Source organism: Solea senegalensis, linkage group LG21 (assembly GCF_019176455.1).
Source record: "Solea senegalensis isolate Sse05_10M linkage group LG21, IFAPA_SoseM_1, whole genome shotgun sequence".
Taxonomy (NCBI): domain Eukaryota; kingdom Metazoa; phylum Chordata; class Actinopteri; order Pleuronectiformes; family Soleidae; genus Solea; species Solea senegalensis.
The window spans coordinates 18,390,131-18,411,211 of record NC_058040.1 but is presented as its reverse complement, the minus strand read 5'-3'; positions in this window follow the sequence as shown (position 1 = coordinate 18,411,211).

The following is a 21,081-nucleotide window of genomic DNA, read 5'->3' as shown; positions in this document are numbered from 1 at the left end:
CTCCAGGAAATATCAACATTAATTTTTCCTCCCTTCGTGAGGTCAAGGACAAAAATACGAATTATATTCCCTCTAATCTAGCGAAGCACCTGGTAAATGTCTGGTTTCCTCTCGCACCATTAACTGACCGACCGAGTCTTTGATTTACAGGCCCGGCGAGGCTGCGATAAATAGACCCATCAAAACATGTCAGCTGTGTTTTATTGCCCCCCCCCCACCCCCGACTCGTCACATTGATAATGGGCACAATGATAAAACTTGACAGTTGTCTTGTCCCACACTGTGTCAGCGGCTGAGCGACACTTAAACAATGCGGCGTGTGAGCGTTAAAGAGCGCAGCGCGCGACTGAAGCTGAGTTTTAAAAGTCACTTTGGCTGATTAGGTTTTGTACGGCCCCTTTTTGAATATGAGGGATTTTCACTAAGTAAGTGTCTGACAGTAGGACAAATGGTGCAATGGTGGCTAGCACTGTTGCCTGACAGCAAGAAGGTCACCAGTTCAGATCCCAGTTTGATTTGAGTTTGAGTTTCTGTGTGGAGTTAGCGGGGGTTAAGTGGACGTGAAAAAGTCACCATTTGTGTGGATGTGAGAGTGAGTGAGTTGTTTGTCCTGCGATGGACTGGTGGACTCCGCCTTTAGCCTTATGTTAGCTGGTTTGTTAGCCCCTGCTTCGAAGCTTCAAGCGTCATCGTATGCTTACAAAACCTACACCCCAGCCCCGCCCACTTTGCTCTGCATCGGCAAACCGGCTCGCTGCCCCCTCACTGAGAGGATCGCAGAGGCATTCACAGAACTCGAGACTGTTCACTGTCCTCGCTCCCAAATGGAGGAACGAGCTCCCCATCGACATCCGGACAGCGGAAACCCTCCACATCTTCCGCCGCTGACTAAAAACATATTTCTTCCGACTCTACCTCGGCTAAGACAACGACGACAAAAAAAAAACATATACATTGCACTTATGACTAGCACTTCATAGTTTGGTTTATTTGAAGCTCTTACTTACTAACTAGCTCTTATTTGTACCCAAATGTTTAAATGCACTTATTGTAAGTCGCTTTGGATAAAAGCGTCTGCTAAATGACATGTAATGTAATGAAGCTTCGGGTTCCATATTTTTTGAACCGCAAAAAAATCTGGGGATCTAGCCTCCAGATATTCAAAAAAAACTACATTTGTGACCCTAAAAAAATCTCCCATGACACATCTGTGGGTCCTGACCCAGTCTTTGGGAACCACTGCTTTTCAACAATTGATTGAATTCAGTTTGTCCAAAAATTGTTAGAGATGTTCTCTCAAACTCAAAAATGTAAAAATGAAGACTGCTTTTCTACAACAAACCATTTTAAAAGTGAGGGAACGGAGAAGGACAAAAATGAGACACCAGTGACAGATTCTGGTGAGAGTGGATGAGGAAATAAAGCAGAAGGCAAAAGAGAGAGAGAGAGAGCAAGAAAGAGGAGGAGAAGGTTAAACGGTGAAAGAGGAGAGGCTCCAGGAGATGGAGGCGAAAGACGCTTTTACGAAATTGGAGACGAAATAAAAGCAGGAGGACAAAGACACGTGAGCGCGAGAGCAGGACGAGGAACACAAGAATGAAAAAGCATGGGACAGATGGTAATGGCAATGTAGACAAGCAGGAGGAGAAGAAGGATGAGGAGATGACTGACAGGCGGTGAAGGAGGAGCATGTGAGTGGCAGCGAGGCTGCAGGTCGTGGAGGCCACAGCTGAATCTACAGATGCTGGTCAGTCAGTGAAGAGGATCTGACAGTGACCTCCTCCTCCTCCTCTTCCTCCCCCTCCTCCATGGAGGAAGAGGAGGTGATTCATCATTTCAGGTGATAAATCAGAGAGTGTGAACTCTGCACACAGATCGTGCCCCGGACTGTTTACTCTGTCGCCCTCAGCAATCCATCAGGGTCAACAGATACGCTGATGATACACTGCTCTCAGTCATTCTGCGCTCAGAGATAACACTCACACACACAAACACACAAAAATACAAACACACACATGTACACAACCAGCGTAAGATCCAGTCTGCACGGCTTGTGTCTGTTTTCATCGTCATACCTGATATTGTTTGTAACCTTTTTGGAATTTGTTGTTGTAATAAATGTTATTTCATTATAACATAAAAAATATAAAAGGCTGGAGTTGTACTATTTTAATTTGCATAGCCCATATCAAATGAAAATGAAGAGAAAATTGGTAACTACAAAGTTAATATCATCATTTTATTCACTGTCATTTTTTTAACTGTAATGTTTAATGAATTTTTTTTGGTTTTTAGTAAAATTGACTTTGAATTGAATAGAATTGGTGTTGTTGTGGATTTTAACAAATTTGTGAACCATATTTAACAGATGTTAACCTTTAACAACTGTTAGGACTCATACACATGACAACATATTTACTAGAATCCGCTAAAAAAATGGTATTGTTTTGGCTTCTCATCCACACAGAACTAAAATGTTTTTTTAAACTATCTAACTAAAAAATCATGTATCATTGTCATAGCAGGTATCTAACATTTTTGGTTGATAACAAAGGACTAAAGCTAAAATTAAAGAATTTCAATGCGTAATGTAATTTTTTTTTGCAAGAATGGTTTTCCATTTAACAAAGTTTGACAGAAATTAGCCTTTTGTTTCCATTTTGTAAATCTTACAAACTTCACTTTGACTCAAGGCAAATGTCCAACCCCAACCGTCCCCCAGTGTCCAATGTAAGTCAAATAACTGTTAAAACACAGGTGATACAAGTGAGATACAGTTTGCTTTAGAGCTAAAAATGTCCAAGTACTGCCAAATGCTAGCTTACTAGCCTAGTGCTAACATACCTTGCCATTGTTTCGTGGATCTGTGTGGAAACCAGGACATACTCTGTCGCCGATGAGAAGACAAACTCGGTTCCTGAGCAAAGCTAACAATCTTTTTAGAATCGTTGTTTTTCATTTGTAGGTCTTTCTGAAACTGACAGCTAACTTTATGTAGCTAAAACTGAAGAATTTGAGAGGAACAACTCTTTGTTTACACTTTGTAAATGTTTGATTAAGATCTGAAGCTAAAACTGAACATTTATTTTTAATGTTACTGATAATAGTGACTTATAGCTTTTTTATCCAAAAGGGGTCCTGATTTTAATACATTTGTGAACAAAATTTAAATGAGCCTTTTATTGAAGATTTTGCAAAACTGGCAAATGCTAACATACCTTCAGCTAGCTGGCTAGCTAACTAGCCTTTGTGCTCATACAGCTTGTCGTTCTTTGGTGTTTTCTCTGTGGAAACCAGGACATACTCTGTTTTGTTTCTCTTCTCCTGTCCACCTTCGATAAAAACACATAATCAAGAGTCAGGAAATGTTTGAACAAGCTAACTACTCAACCATCTTCATCGTTGTTTTTTCACTTGCAGCTAACTTTCGCTGTGTGTTTTTAAATGGTTTTAAATGTGATTCTTGTAGAAGAAAATATACTGTCACCTTTGGCTACAAACAATAAAGTATATCTTATCTTATCTTGAGAAAATCTGCTATCTGTTTACACCGACATGTGAGGGGGGACAAGGAGAAGTAGTCGATCACAGAGTCCATGAGGGTTGTTTCTGTGGTGAGAACAGTAATGTGGGTTAATGAGAGCACAGAGCTGAGTGTTAGGGTTGTGTCAACAGTATAGATGAGACACAGCTTTGAGTTCTATCACCAGAAAATAAAAAGTAACCAGTGTCGTCTCACAGAGCTGGGGCGAGCCGGGGCGCGACCTCTGACCCTCCCACTGCGCTAAAGGCCGTCACGCTCATGTGGAATTAAGAGCTATGAACTGAGAGGTCACTGCTAATGAGACCCAGCTTCTGAGGAGAGCTGGACATCAGGAATGTGCTCTGTGAGATGTCCTTGTGACGCGAGAGGAGGTGACATCATGTTACCCGGCACACCGCATCTCAGGCATTTAGGCCTTCTACGTTCTTCTTCTACATGTGGAAGCAGACGTTTCTTCTACACGTGGTAGCAGACATTTCTTCTTCATGCGGAAGCAGACGATTCTTCTTCATGTGGAAGCAGATGTTTCTTCTTCATCGGAAGCAGATGTTTTCTTCATGGAAGCAGATGTTTCTTCTTGGAAGCAGATGTTTCTTCTTCATGTGGAAGCAGATGTTTCTTCTTCATGTGGAAGAAGATGTTTCTTCTTCACGTGGAAGCAGATGTTTCTTCTTCACGTGGAAGCAGATGTTTCTTCTACAGGTGAAAGCAGATGTTTGTTCTAAAAAGCAGATGTTCTTCTGGAAGCAGATGTTTCTTCTTCCGCGTGGAAGCAGATGTTTCTTCTTCATGCAGATGTTTGTTCTTCGGAAGCAGATGTTTCTTCTTCACGTGGAAGCAGATGTTTCTTCTACAGGTGGAAGCAGATGTTTCTTCTAAGCAGATGTTTCTTCTACTTGTTTCTTCTAAAGCAGATGTTTCTTCTACGTGGAAGCAGATGTTTCTTCTTCCGTGGAAGCAGATGTTTCTTCTTGAAAGCAGATGTTTTCTTTGAAGCAGATGTTTCTTCTAAGCGATGTTTCTTCTACAGGTGGAAGCAGACAGGAAGCAGATGTTTCTTCTTCAAGCAGATGTTTCGCGTGGAAGCAGTTTCTTCTTCAAGCAGATGTTTCTCCCGGGAAGCAATGTTTCTTCTTCATGTGGAAGCAGATGTTTCTTCGTGGAAGCAGACGTTTATTCTACAGGTGGAAGCAGATGTTTCTTCTTCATGTGGAAGCAGATGTTTCTTCTTCACGTGGAAGCAGATGTTTCTTCTTCACGTGGAAGCAGACGTTTATTCTACTGTACAGGTGGAAGCAGATGGGTAACCACCACAACTAAATGGGGAACCTTAAGCCTTAACTTAACCTTAACATCACAAATAGATGGGTAATCTTAACCTAATTTTACCCATCACAAATAAATGGGAACCTCTAACCCTTAACCTAACCTTAACCATCATGACTAACTGGGTAACTTTAACCTAATCTTACCCATCACAATTAAATTGGTAACCCTAATCCCCTTAATTTACTTTAACCAAAGCCCATTAACCCTAAAAAAGCTTTTAAAACCTGAAGGATTGCACTCACACACACACAGTGACATTAGCCGTGGCGTGCTAACACGTCAGCACAGCAGGTCTAATAACAACACTAATGATTTCTGCAAATACAAGTCATTAAATATTGTGACAAATAATGTTTGTTCTCAAACTGTGTCTGGGATGAGGAAGATAATAGGATCAGATGAGTTCTAATTAATCAGATTGGAGCTGGAGTTAAATATATGAGCGTGGTGATGAATGAGTGATTCAGTGATTCATCAGCGTGATGGTGGAAACACACAGAGAGGAATAAAGACTGCAGAGAAAACAATTACTGATGTTCTATGTGTGGATTCAATCACTCTCAGTCTCTGTGCTCACACAGTCACGTCTCATCACAACACTGATAGTATATACAGCATATGTATAACTGTAAAATGTAATTACAGTTACATTATAGTATATATACTACAATGTAACTCATTTGTCTCATAACACTGACATTACAGTACATATATCTACATATATATAGATATGTATATATAAACTGTATAATGTAATTACAGTTACAACATAAAAAATGTATAGAGACCTGGTTACACACTCTCTATATTGTATCATAGTATTGTATGTATGTATATATATATATATATATATATATATATATATATATATATATATATATATATATATATATATACATATACACACAGTACTGTGCAAAAGTTTCAGGCACCACCAGCTCTGTTGTCTGTCAAATTCTGTGATGATTGGAATTTGGAATGAAGTGATGCGACTTAAAGCTGCTCTTGTATATTAGTGAGCTGTCAATGAGTTGAACTCATGCTACATGTGTATGCTATGCTCAAGCATGTCTAGAATAAACCTGGCGTAATGAACGTTTTTTACGGCAGATATTTATTTACATGAAATAGTAGAACAAACACAGGATTTACCAGTAACATTAATGAAGGTTTCACTCCAGTATTAACAGAGCTGTGTTATTGTTCAAGTGTAAGGGTAGATCACGCTAAATACTTGACACCTGCAGAGGATGTTTTTAACATATTTTCTGTGTCCCAGTAAAGTGAAATAGAAAAAATGTATGTAAAAAAATGTATATATATACACATTATTATACAAATACTTGTTTACCATGAAGTGCCTTCCAAACACTGATGATAACTTTCTATTTTATTTATGGGTGGCATGTCTGTGATTTTAACATGTATTGATTATTTATTCTAATATAAACTTTGGGACACCTTATTGTCCCATGTGGACTCATGTCGTCCATATATGTACGCCCTCATATTACAATAAAAGCAATAAAAACAAGACATCACACACACACATGGTGTCAATTACAATAAACTGTGTTATAAAAAACAATCATTAAAAAACACCATAAAACCATGTTCAAAAGTCTGACAGACGGAGACACAAAGGAGTTTTTAAAAGCATTAAGTTTGTCTTTAGAGACCCCACTGACATGCTTCATATCTGTAACATAAGTTATTATTTCCCACCCGGGGCATTAACAAGGGTACATTCATATCTATGATAAGGTTTTTATTTAAATGGCACCTGTCGTACATAAAATGCAGCTCAAAGTGCACGAGAATATTGAGATTAAACGGTAAAACAGTCGCAGAATCAGACAGAAAACACGAGCATTAGAGTATATGTACATACATGAATGAATGAATGATGCGTATCTCAGTTTACGTTCATCAGACGATATAAATATTAAAGAAAATGGAAAAATAAAGTTTTTAGCGAGCTGAAGCTAAAGTTAAGCTAACACTCAAATCAGCACTATATCCTGGTTATTTTAGCAACAAAAGATACATTTGTTGAGTCTCTGCTGCATGTTTGAACATTTCAGAGCAGCTTTTACATTTGTTTGTATCTTTGGTTTCATAAAATAACAAAATTCCTCTTAAATTACACAAACTTTGCTGTTTTTCCCACAAACTCGGTGGTAATTATCCATTTTTCTGGCTTTGTGCATGAACTGCACTGTTTTGTAATCTCACAAATGTTTAGTCGTAGATAATTTGTATTGGTTTCTTTTGTAGGAAGAAAATAGTTTTCACTCTCTGGTTTTTAAAAGAAAAAGAAAAACATCCAATTTAAAGGCAGGAAAAAGTCACAAGAAAGTTAAATTAAGCTTAAAAGTAGTGTATTCATCTTTTGAAAATGTATTTTCTGCTCAAAACACCATAAACTACATAATCTCTATTTGTTTATTGTTAATATTGTAAAGCACTTGCAGGGCTTACATTTATAATAAAACACAATATTTACATAAATTATCCTTGTTGTCGCATAAACTCCAGTCCTGTTCTCGCCGTTCGTCAGTTTTTATGCCCCGTGTGTGTGTGTGTGTGTGTGTGTGTCGTTTCGTCCTCAGCTGTATTTCATAACAGTTAAAACGTCGTACGAGCGCAAACCTCGCTCCAATTTATGATAATTAAAAAACAGGAAACACGAATAAGGCAGAAACACAAATAACGGAGCAGGGGACATGAAAGCGGCACATGTACGCGAGAGAAATGATTCCCATCCCGAGCCAGTGAGAGCGTTTATTTATTCAACATTGTTTTATAATGATTAAAATCGCTCTGGCAGCACAACAAGTAAAAATAATCATTTTTTTCCCCCCTTTTTCTTTGTAATTGTTTCCAAACGCAGCGTAAAACGACATCAGTGTGGCTTTCAGAGGGAGGACGGACGACAGCTGTGCTGCAGGGAAACGTCGCAGCACATGAGCTCAGAGATTCTTCTGCCATGTGGGATTTAACGCGGCGCACGAAACATCGCAACTGTGACTGTGTGAGGTTTTCCTCAGACAGATGTGGGTCACGCCGTTTCTACGCGGTGTGACCAAAAACATTTAATCACATTAGATAATTGAGTTTGGGGTCGACTTAATCAGCTAACGTTGTAGAACAGACGAGGAAAGAGCAGATAATCTGATCCAGCACCAAAACAACACTCTAATCCCACTTCCCCACTGGTTTAGACTGATTTAAACTCAATGAAACACAGGTTTGTGGGAACGTCAACTGTGTCATTTCCAGCTAAAGCTAAAACATTCATTTTCTAGCCATTAGCGTAGCTGTTAGCCATGAGTATATGAAGCAAATATTAATGCTTAATATTAATATTATTTTATTTTGTAATATACCCAGTAACACAGCTCCTAGCAGTTGTTAGCACACGGCATGTATGTTAGCAGAGTGCAGTGCTGCTGCTAAGCCTTGTAAATACTAAACATTACCACGAGCGGGGGAAATGTGTGTCATTTCCAGCTAAAGCTAAAACGCACAGTTATCTTCTAGCCGTTAGCCATGAGTTTAATGCTTTAAAGCAACTATGGACAACACACGATATAGTTTTTATTTTATAACTCACCCAGTAACATAGCTCGTAGCAGCTGTTAGCACACAGGGATGTTAGCAAAGAGCAGCTAGCTGCTGCTGCTGTGCTAAATGTGTTGTATTGTCATTGACTGTAGCCTGAGTTTGGCACTAGTGTAAATTCCTGTGTCATTTCCAGCTAAAGCTAAAATGCACATTCATCTTCTAGCCATTAGTGTAGCCATTAGCCATTAACAACTTTTGACAATGCACAATATGATGATTTTTACTTTGTAAATCACCCTGTAACACAGATTGTAGCAGTTGTTAGCATACAGGGTGTTAGCACAGAGCTAGTTGCTGCTAAGTGTTGGAAATATGACAAGTTGACGACAGAACGTGAGAAACGTGCTGTTTATTTGCGTTATTTTCTTACCTCAGTCGTTTCTGTCTCTGTCTCTGTTGTTCTATATGTTGCAATACTACACAAAAAAAAGCTTTATTTACAAACGTTACGTTCTGGTGTAGCAGCGCAACAGCACCACGTACAGGTGTGGCATATGTACTACAGTGTTTTCATGTGGAAAAAGATCATTTACGCTTCTAGATCTTCATCACGCAAAAGCTTTACGATGTTTTTCTCTTTATGCACCTGTCTTGGTGGACGTGGATGTCACTTTATAACCAATCACCACTTCATACTGCTTGATTAATACACTGCTAATATGTTGATTTATATAATTGCATGTATATAGCGAGGCTGAATGTTGCACATGAGTGTTTATTCTTTATTTATTGTTGTTTTTGTCTTTGTCACTGTCGCTGACAAACACTGAAATCCATATATCTGAGGCCGTTTGGACAAATTAAGACAATCAATCACGCCGCGTTTATGGACTGAGTCACCGCAGCTGTCCGACCGACTGGCGTTTGTTATCGAGAGCATCTGCCGCTTATTACTGAGGCAATCACCGCGAGCTCAGAGGACAGTGACATCACACGGCTTTGATATTGTTCTCAAAGCTCTGAATTTAATCTCTCCTGCCAACGCCATTCATCATATGTTAGGAATCAGCCGTACACTGTGTCGCCGCTGTCAACTATAAATAAAACGGATGTGTTTTCTGGAACATACAAGCATGTGCGAACATAAATTAATAATATCATAGCACAGTGTAATGAAAGTAATGAGTTATTTTACATGCATGTGTTCATTTATATGTACATTTCATTAGTTTTAGAGCGTTTGTTTGAACAGGAAACAGCCTCGTTTAGATTAAAAATGTATCTTACCGTTAAGGGTTTTTTTGGCCAAGAGCAAATTTGTCTCAGACACAGACGAGACAAAAAAAAAAGCCCAACTTACACTGAAATTTACAGGGTCATAAAACATAATATTATTCATAAAATATCCACGTAAAAGAATAATAAAATGCAGTCAGAACATAAAATATACATCATAAAGTTGTCAGCGTTCGTTGATCAAACTGGTCAGAAAGAAGCTGTTAAAACATCTGCGGCGACTCCAGGGCCAGTTTGAAAGTATTAGTGACATCTAGTGGGGAGATTGCAGATTGCAACAAACAGGCGAATCCTGCACTCACACTTTACACTTTACACTCTACCGGCTTTGTTTTGTGCCATTGAGGAAAAGGGAAAATGGTCTCAAATGGCAGGGGCCAAAACGGCTCCAGGCACAAATTCATGCCAGGAACCCATTGTTAATCCTTCAGATTATTATTATATCCGTGGTTTTGCAGTCATTTTTGAGGGCGTTACCGTGCATAAAAACTCTTCAAACTCTGCTCCAGGGCTCCATAGCGCCCCCCTGAGGTGAAACGTGGAAGGAGCACGCCAAGATTAAGTTGCACCGAATTTCCCGAAACTTGGTGGGAAGATGTCATAGACCATGAAGAACAAAAAAGTCGACTGTAACCATGGCCCCGACTCAACAGGAAGTCGGCCATTGTAAATTTTGGAGTCCAACCAAATTTACGGATTAGTGTTTACAATTTCTGCAAATAAATGTGTTCAAAACAATCACACACTGGACCTTTAAAAGCAGCCAGTGACAGCAGCTCTGTGAGAATGATTTAAAACATAATAAGATAAATAATGCAACTAGTGCATGCCTGTGATGATACGATCGATGATTTTCTCTATGAGGTTTCTGTCTTTTATCTGAACTCCACTTCAAAAATCACAAACCATCCCTTTAAATATGCACTTTTCTCGCCCGTCTTAAGCTGGAGTGACAGGTTACGTTCACGATTTCCTGCGTCGCTGCAGAATATGCTGCACACCGCGCTGCACAAACACATTAAGTGCAGCAAAGTACAGTCATTTACACTAATATCCACAGCCTCTGGGTCCATTAACATTTCCTTTTACACCACAAGAGCTCAGTCTCCTTACCTTATTTGACATTATTACATCCTGTGAAGCCTTATTACTTTTCCGCCCTGTGCCAGAACAAACCCTTCAACAGTTATTGGTGGCTTAAGCACTTTCTGACCGTCCAAATATCACGTTTCCCCCGAGGCAAAACAAAGGAGAACTCGATCTGCTCTTTGTTTTCTTATCAGGGTTTCGCTTCACTTTTAGCAGCAGCAGCGACTGTTGACAGAGAAAGAGATCTGTTGCTCTTGTGCCACGTCTGTCAGAATCTGTCTGTGTTTGGTTCGGTATCAGCCGGACGTCAGCGCTGAACGCTGATCTGAGAGACAAAGATGTCAATAGGTTTGTGATTTTATTCAGGTGTAAGACGTGAAAATGTTTTGATTGAGGAATTTTCCTCTGCAGACACCTGGTTAAAAAAACTTTCCCTAAATGAATAAAGACCATGAACAACCCTGTGTTTGAGTGAAAATCCATTGATTGTAAATGCTATGATGCTATGAAACGCCAGAGAGCCACACTTTGATGAACTCCAGCTCGAGTCGGAAGAAGAAGGCTGTAAATAAAAATTGGACGCAGTTTTTTCCCCGAATCAAAACTAACTCCGGTTTTGAAGCTTCGTGATTTGCGACCGCAGTGACGCTAACGTGGTTTCTGATGCTGTCAATCAAACCGGTATCCACTCGTCTATGTTCCTCTAGATTTTTACTGTACACTTTGAATTAAAGTTCCCATATTTGCACTTTTTAAATAAAAGAAAATCGCCAAATTTCCAAAAATCGCAAAAATTTGAGATGTGATTTACACAAACATTTTCCTTAAGTTCTGACTCGAACAGATTAGGTTGTGTTCAAGTTTTAGTTTTGCCTGGACTTCCAATTTAAATGGTTTTCTTTTTATAACCAATGGCATCGCAGCTAATGAACCATAAGTTCCTTCTGAGACTCAACCTAGACCTTGAAACCTAGACCTTGAAACCTAGTAACCGCTGATTTCCAAGGTTTTAATCATGAGAACGCGCAGAAAAAACAAAGATGCGTCCAAAAGTTGAGGAACTCTGGTAGAACAGCTGAATTTTACCGATGTTGAATCAACAAATCAAACCAAAGGAGTCCTCCAATCATTGATGTGATCTTTTTACATTCTATGAAAGACCAAAACCTTCACTCTGTTGTAAAAATACCCACAATCCTTTTGCTCTCCCATGTTTTCTCTTAATTATACCTTGGAATTTACGTATTTTCCATGTCCTGAAAATATCTCATCACTATCTCTGCGATATTTTTTTGCCAAGTTTGACTTTTGAAGACCAACTCACTGACAAGAAGGAGCTCTATCTTGTCTCTGAAGGACCAGACTTGATCCTGGACTTGGACAGGCTCCTAAAATGTCAGACGGAGGTACGAGCGATGACGAGCGCGCGGTGAGAATGTTCCATATCGCTGTGTTTCTCATCGACATCACATGGTTGAACAATCAAAACAAAATACCACTAAAGATTTCATGTTTATTTAACAATTTACACTCAGGGTTTTTGGGTTTGAGTCGGCGTCAAACGGAGCCAGCGGCGTTTTCAAACCTCTCCATTTTAGGGCCGCTCTCAAACGTAGCTGGAGCAGAGTTGACGTGTCCTGGAACAAGAACCTGCTGGTGGTGTGGACGTGTGTTCCCGAGTCTTCACACGTCTGCCAAACAAAAACACGTTAGCATGAAGTCCGTCCTGCAGCCAGAAATGTGACAGCTCCATCACTCTGCTCTGAGCAAACACCACAGAGAAGCTGAGGAAGAGGACGAGGAGGACGAGGAGGAGGGTTCTTCTGTCTCTCTGTGTCTCACTGCAGGACAATGATTACTTTCACTTGACTTAACCCTTTGACCTCTGACCTCTACATTCAGAAACTCTCCATTTTCCTTTTCCTGACCCCCTTAACTTCCATATTTTTTCCTTTTACATCAATGTTTCCCCTTAACTTCTGTTTTTCCCTTAGTGTACTTTTTCCCTGCATCCTTCACCTGCCACGTTTGAACCTGCTGGACACTTAAGTGATTACAGACAGACTTTCCTTACATTCAGGGACATTTTTATTTGTGTGAGAGACACTGATTATATTTTCTGTTTGTTGGAGCTTTGTAGTTGGAAAGGAAACTTGATTTGACTGTGTTTCCTTTTAAGGTCGTGAGGAGAAGGTTGAGCAGGAAGCCAGATTTAGAGCAGCTGGGTCAAACTCTCTGACACCTTTAGACGTCCAGTCCTTCATCACTCTCTGCTTTTCTCTGCAGCAGCACATGTTTCTCGTGTTTGTTCTTTTATTTTTCCACTTAAACACCAGACATGAACTCACATCCACACGTTTACATCTGATAGAGTGACACAGTGTTTTATGACCTTTAATGATCTGTAAAGCATCTTTGAGAAACCCTTAAAAGTGCCAAATATAAATCAAATACATTATTCATTCATGTATCGTCCTCACGGGGGCGCTGGAGACAATCCCAACTGACGAAGGACAAAAGGCGAGGAACACCGTGGACAGATGGTCAGTGTCCATCGCAGGGCCAACACACGGAGACAGACATGTGGTCAGTCATGTGATCAGTTTTGAGTCCGGTTAACCTCTGTATGTTTCTGGACTGTGGGAAGAAAACATAGAAACTCCATGGAGGGTCGCCAACCCGGACCTTTTTGCTGCAAGGCAACATTGCTAGACACAATTCCACCATGTGGGCTTTAAATAATTCTTATCTCCGTACCGGACATTGTTGTGATCACCTCCGCTCCACTAGGTGGCGAAACACCCTCTTTCAGGTGGTTTCCACTTCAGCATGCGGCTACTTGTTAGCATGTGTCTTCTTCAGCAGGTATCTGTCTCGTTGTCCTCTGGTGAGTTGTGTTGGACAGTTATTTTGAAACTGGGATTTAACTCATCGTTTCTTGTTTCCTGTCTTATTTTGTAGTTCTTACTTGCGTGTACCTCGGTAAGTTTGACTTCCCTCCCTAAATGTGTCATGTGATTCACCGGTGTTTGATGGTCCCTGCCTGTCCTGTCCAGTGTATCCAGTCTCTGTGATCTTTCAGCTCCTTGTGTTTTAAGGAGATGATAGTGGACATGAGGAAGGAGAGGAGACCTCACCAACCACTGTTTATCCGGGATCTTGAAGTGGAGCGGGTGAGCAGCTTTAAGTACCTCGGGGTCCACATCACTGAGGACTTCACATGGACCACCAACACAACACAGCTGCTCAAGAAAGCACAGCAATGGCTGTATTTTCTGAGGAGGCTGAGGAAGTTTGGCATGTCAACAAAGATCCTCAGCAACTTCTACAGCTGTGTCGTGGAGAGCAGTCTGACCAACTGTATCAGCGCGTGGTACGGCAGCACTACAGCCATGGACCGCAAACGCCTGCAGAGAGTGGTAAAGACAGCTGAGAGGATCACCAGGTCCCCACTGCCCTCACTGCACAGCATCTACCACCGCAGAGTCCACAGGAGAGCTGCCACCATCATCAAAGACAGCACCCACCCACAACATGGACTGTTTACACTCCTGCCCTCAGGACGGAGGTACAGGAGTGCCAAATGCAGGACAACCCGTCTAAAGAACTCTTTTTACCCCACTGCCATCAGAATCCTCAACAGCTGAAAGGGACTACAATAATCCTGTCACCTGGTTACACTGTCACTTCAGTCTGTTACCGTCACTTTAAAACCTGAAACATGTCACTTTAAATCTGTTAAACTGCACAACCAGTATTCACTTTATGTACAGTTCTTATTTCTTGTTTATATGCATATGTTTACACTTATTTTATGCATATATGTTATTTTAGTTTCTTGTAATATTTATATTTTTCTTATGTATATTTATACTTTTCTACTTTATGCTGGTGTTTTTTGAGTGGACAGCAAAGTAAGAATTTCATTGTACAGGGAAACGTGTTTCTTTACTGTGCATATGACAATAAACACTTTGAATCTTGAATCTTAAGGTATTTTTCTTCCTCTCCTATCTTGGATGATTTTGAAATTTTTTGACTTTGTTTCTCCAAAGACTTTCTTTGTGGAGAAGTCCAGTCGCCCTCAGCAAATGACTGAAGACACCGACGACCTGGACGACCGAGAACCTTCTCCTACCGCCCAGTAACATCTGAAACATCACATTTGTTTGAGCTGACAGTTTAAGGCCTGAGTTCTGCCATGTTTTGGTCGCGGTTGTCTTCTTCTGTTATTTTCAGTGATCAGTCGGGCGGGGGTGAGGAAAATATGACACGTGAGGAGAGAGTGAGTCCAACTCTGGAGGAGGAGCTGAAGGTGTTGAGATGTTTCGTTGGGAGTGACCAGGGTGAGCACAGTCCAGGGACTGCTCAGGTTTAACGGTTTGGAGATAAAGAGGACAAAGGATGTTGAAGGTGGAGCTGGAGGTGTGGACGAAGACCACAGAGAAGGTTCATGGATGTTCTGAAGGTGGACATGAAGACAGTTGGTGAGGACACAAGGGAGAGGACAAGATGGAATCAGATGATCTGTTGTGTTGACCCCCAAAAGAAAGAAAGATGGAGTAGAATTATCTGGGTGTCCAACTTTGAGAAGTTTGATTTAGTCCTGGAGGACATCTTGTCCCTCTGCTGTCACATCGTTAAACTTCATCATTTCTTTTTCTTTCTTCACATTCACACGAGAACCGCTCTTCTGATGATTGTTCTCTTTGGCCCTTCCATCCTAACCAGACTTGTGACTCCTGGTCCCAGAAGCCCCTGCAAGGGAGGCAATCTAACCCCCGAACAGGAAACCAGTCGGCCTGTTATTGCTGGCAGCCAATGGAGCGGCTGTGTTTTAATATTTATCCACCGAAACCCCCTGGAACCACATAAATCAGGGGTGCAGAGGGGGGCAGCACCGGTCCTGACCCACCGTCAACCAAAACCACAAACGTCCTTGGACAGGAAGAGGAGGTAAATATTGGCAGAAATGTGCGGCACCGGCGCTGCCAACTTAGAACCCGAGCCGCGGCGCGTCGATAAATGCAGAACTTTCCTGTACTTTTACTTTAAGTCTGTAGGATAATAAATGACAAGGGTTAGACCTTCATGACGACTTTGACTTTGAATGCCATGTCTTCACGTCGTGATTCGACACAAACGTCTGTCGGTACAGACCGGGTTTCCCGATAAATCAAACCCCGGAGCAGAAATGTGGCCTCGCCTGGAAATAAGTCCATCTACTGGTTTGTTTTATAGCTTTTCCGTTGTCATGTGACATATAGCATAACTAATGTGCTTCTCTCTGGAGAGCGAGAGCCTCACAGGGTGAACATAATCACATTTCAACAGATGATGACGGGCCGGGTCTGGAAAAGCAGCCAGAGGAGCAACGTGGTTCTTCTTCCCCCAGAGGAAGCTTTGATTTTCAGCTCCGAGTTCAACCAAACTGTGAGAGGCCGTCGTCGAGAGTCAGATCTGTGAACTTGTGGCAGGAAGAAGCCGAGGACGATATCACTCTGGTGTCCACTCGTACTTGAGCGTCTATTTTCGTATCGAACCATCAGCGTAAAAACGCAAAGTTTCACGTCAAAGTCAACGCATGGTTATTACGGTGATTTCACTCGAGCCCAACAATCAACGCCTGTACGTTTCCATTTTTTGGACATTGAGACATATAGAAATATGTTTTACACTGTTTATATTTCATTCATTTTAAATTGTTAACATGCAGTAAACTGTAAATAAACGGCCAGATATTGAAAGTTACAACTTTTATGGTTAAATTAAGCAAAAAAAAGACCAGATGGAAATTTTCAGGCTTAGGATAATTTACAAATTTGACGTCACAAAGAAGAAGTGAAACAGATTGACAGCCAAGACCGATGCAGCTCCATTTCACTAAAAGTGCAAAAGTGTCAACTCAAACATGGACCGGCTGCACGTTGCAACCTACAGAATATCAGGTGTGTGAAGAGCTGAAAACCAGGTTCCTATTGGACGACGCTGGTCCGTCGCTCCGTCTTCTTCGTACAAAGACGTCTCTGAAAGACTTCCCACAGTTCTGACCATAGACTTTGCAACCACTAGAGTCGCCCCCTAGTGGCTATTCAATACATTTTTATTTCCGGTTCGTCCTCAAGCGAGCCTGAATCATGTTACGAGTTAAGTTTAAATCAGACCTTGAGTCTGACTGACTCTGAGTCCTGGAATCAAGGACTACAACTCCTGTAAATGTGACCTTCATTTACAAAATGGCTGCCTAAGAACAGAGTAGAAACTTTATTGTCATTGTCATGAAATTGCGGGAGAATCTGCTAAAGTGCGACATAAATGTCAAACGAGACATGGAGCAAAGACACAAAACATCCACATTTAAGAAGCTGAACATTCAGAAAACTTGCTTTAAATCCTTAAAAACACTCAAATAACTTCTAACTAACATGATGTCAAACATCAGTTCAGGACATAAAAATACAAAAACCTTAAAGAAGACATGACACACAGCGCGTGGACAGTGACAACGTTTCTGTTTCTACTGCGTCCACTTTTATTTACACGCCATGATCCTCAAACACCAGCGTCTTTAGTCTGAGGCTGACAGCTGGATCCTGTCCTTAAACCCTGAGACCACTGAATACCAGGGTCCAGAGCAGAGTTTTAATCCTGTAGGCCTCGCAAACTCCCTCTAATCTCTCCTCAGAGACGAATGTCCTGTCAGATCTGGCAGATAGTCGCCGCGGCGATGACACGACGCAGCGCTCGCCGTTTTAGACGCGTGAAGCCATTTAGCCGCGGCGTGCTGGGTCCTGTAAACCTGGTCTCAGTCAGGCGTGGGAGATCCTGTCACGAGCGAATCTGTCACTCATCATTCTTTTAATCCCTGCACTCGAACACAAGGGGAAAACATTTGGACTGCAGTTCAGCGCGAGGCCGTCGCTCTCAGAGAATCCCCACAAGCACAAAGATCGTGTTTCACTGCGTAATTGATAAAAAGGTGCAGATTTTTTTGTGCTTGTGTTTTCTGGATAAGGTGACGGTGTGCGGGGACATTCATTCGCGGTGTCACAGGGAGTATCTGGTGTCAGGGAACGTTACAGGAAACCCAGATGTTTTCATGCTGCTGTGCAAACCGAGCGCCTGACGTTCGCTCGCTCGCTGATTCTCTCAGGCGTGTGCGCAGGTTTTGACCAGCACGTTTTTAAATTGATTAAGTTTTCTTGTTTTAAGGAAAACAATCTGCCCGTGAGGTAATAAGCGAATTATACGTAAAAGAACCTCGTAAATCCAGACACTTTCAGACTGAAATGTTGTGTAAAAACGAGGAGAAATTGGCTCAAAATTTGACTAAATTAAAGAAAGAAATGCGATCGTGTGAGAAATGTTTACTTAAAGTTAGTCTTCTTTACGATTGCATACCTGAGAACAGCAATTCCCACAGTGTCCACCCTAGTGGACCGTGACGGTACTGCAGGTGATTTTTCTTCACGTCGATGTTAAACAGGCCTCACATTTCACTTTTATGTCGTTGAGTAATTTACGCACTTTGTTGTGGAGTCAAACCTCTGAGATATGACGTGTAGCTCAGCTGTAATAACCGTAATAACAGCTGTAATGTTTAAAGTTCAGAAACTTTAGCGCTTAGAGCTTCCCATGGTCCTTGTTCCCCGAGAGTCGCTCGCTTTTCCCGCTTCTTTTTCACGATGAACATCTATAAAATAACGCTGTTACGCTTCATCTCCAAAGCCAGCACCTGGAGACCCAGGACTTGGCGAAACCTCGCCCGTCTTCTCGAGTCTCGTACGTCGGTTTTTGATGTCACCAGACAGAGACGTTCTCCTGACTTGAGGCTCAGACGCCGTAGAATTCGCCGCATTAACGATGAAATTGTGAAGAGTTTGCGTCTCCTTCGTCCTGCGATATTTCAGGGCGTCGCCGTCAAACTGTGGGACATCGGAGTCTTTCAGAGGCGTCGTTGCATCGTTATCCTGAATCTGGACACCAGTGTCGTCCAATAGGAGCCTGGCTGTAGGCGACAGTTTTAGGTGCTTTTCACACCTGATAGTCTCCGCTAGACTCGGTAGGATTGTGGACTTGGTTCAGTTGGGGGTTTGAAACCGAACAAACCTTTAGAATAACATATTTGCCTGTCGTGTGCCAAGAATGGCGTCTACCATGGAAACTTGTCCTGTCTCGTCTCCTCAGCATGTCACATGTCATGGTTTTGTTCTCCACCACGCGAGCCAATCACAGAGCCTCCATTTTCCCGCTAATTAGCCAAAACGTTTTGGTTACATTAACCCACAATGCCCTGCGTTGTAGTCCGCTTCCTGCATTAGGTTCACTTGAAGTGAACCGATACCTAAGTTTTTAGGCACCAGAGCTCGGTTGTGCTTTCCCATGTCCCCAAACCAACGGAAAACTGGACATGGATCCAGTCAATGAAGGACTTGAAGAAACGTTGAGTCTCATCGACTGAAGCGTTACTGAGAGAAAACGCCATCGGCACTTGTATGTTCTTAGTCTGAGGCGATGGTGAATCATTGATGGCATTAGTGTGACAGAGTGGCAGCTCCCTGATCGATCGCCAGCCCTGAAGCTTCCATTAGCTCTATTGTTCAATAATGACTTCTTCTTCTTCTGCAATGCATTTAACGGCCGAGTAATGTCTCCGCAGAAGCCATATTCTGCCCATTAGCTCCATTGGTCCTGCGCGAGGCCTTGTCCGACACGGAGGCACGACACATGACGCATGACCCGGCTGGCCAGCCTGGTGCCAGCGGCTTCCACCAGTCGATCGGATTTCATCTTTATTGAATAGACGTGGTATATTTAGGTTGTTTGAGGTGGCAGAGAGCGAGAGCGGCTGTCGGACACTTCCCCTGAAACACGAGCCGATAAACGCGTTACAGCTAACAGGTCGTTGTTTTCAGGAGGCTCCGCTCTCACGATCTCAAACCTCACCATAAAGTGGCTCATTAAGTTCATCATCCATGATAAAACACCTCATTTCTCTCGGGCGTGGCCCTGACGTAATGTTCCTGTGTTCTTCTGATGCGATTAAACTTTGTGGACATTTAAGTTTGTGATCCACTCACTCTCCCACACCAAAGCCCATAGAGAAAACCAGTGATTTTAACATCATGCACACAGGAGTTGTTCATCCACTAAGTTGTTTACAAAATAAAAGTCTTCTTTTGAACATTCTGCATTTTAAAACGTTTATTCAGATTTACATCAGTGACACAAAGTGACCACACGAGGCAGCAGCAGACCAGCAGCTCCTGTGGAAAATCACTGGTTTTCTCTATGGACTTTGGTGCAGGGAGAGTGAGTGGTTTATAAACGTCAGTTTCCTGTTGTAAACGTCTGTCTCACAGTGAGATGAAGGCGTGAACATGTGCTTAAGAAATCGTAGACTTAAACCGATCGAGATTTTATTAGAGAAAACCAGTGATTTTAACATCACACACACAGGAGCTGCAGGCCTGCTGCTGCCTCGTGTGGTCACTCTGTGTCACTGAGGTTAATGTGAATAAAGGTTATTAAAAGCCAAAGTCACACAATAAGACATTTGAATTTACTGATGGAGGCAGCAGTGGATCAACAACTCCTGTGTGTGTGATGTTAAAATCACTGGTTTTCTCTATGGACTTTGGTGCAGGGAGAGTGAGTGTTTTACAAACTTTAATTTTCAGAAAAGGCAAATATATTTTGTAAACTTTAGTGGGTGAAGTTTTTCAGGCCTGGTGCAACGACCACGACGAGCAGCAGGAAGTTCTGCTGTGACGCTGACGTCGTGATCTCCTGCAGAACCTTCATGTGTCTGATGCTGCAGAGGAAGAGGAGCGTTTGTTTTCGTCTCGACGGTCACATGACCTCTCTGGTCTGCTAATGCTGTAGCTTCTCTACAAACTTCATTCTGTCATGTGACCGTTGTCGTGTGGTTTATTTTCAGTTTCTTTGTGTTTTTATGGTTTGGATTTCTTGGTTTTTCTCAGACGATCACAGAGGCCAGAAGAAGAACTTCACGTCCACGTTTGACTGAAAAACAGACGGAGAGTTCAAGTTCTTCATTCACAGCCTCAGAGACGACATTGATCACATTTAAGGTCTAAGTTTATCATGAGTCACTTTAATCCACATTTACACCCACAAAAAAGTCTCACGTGACCTATCTGTGGGCCACGACCCAGTGTTTTGGAAACACAGATCTAAACTTAAGTTTTTGAAAACTAAAGTTTGCAAATCTGGTTTAAAAGACTTTAAAAGTT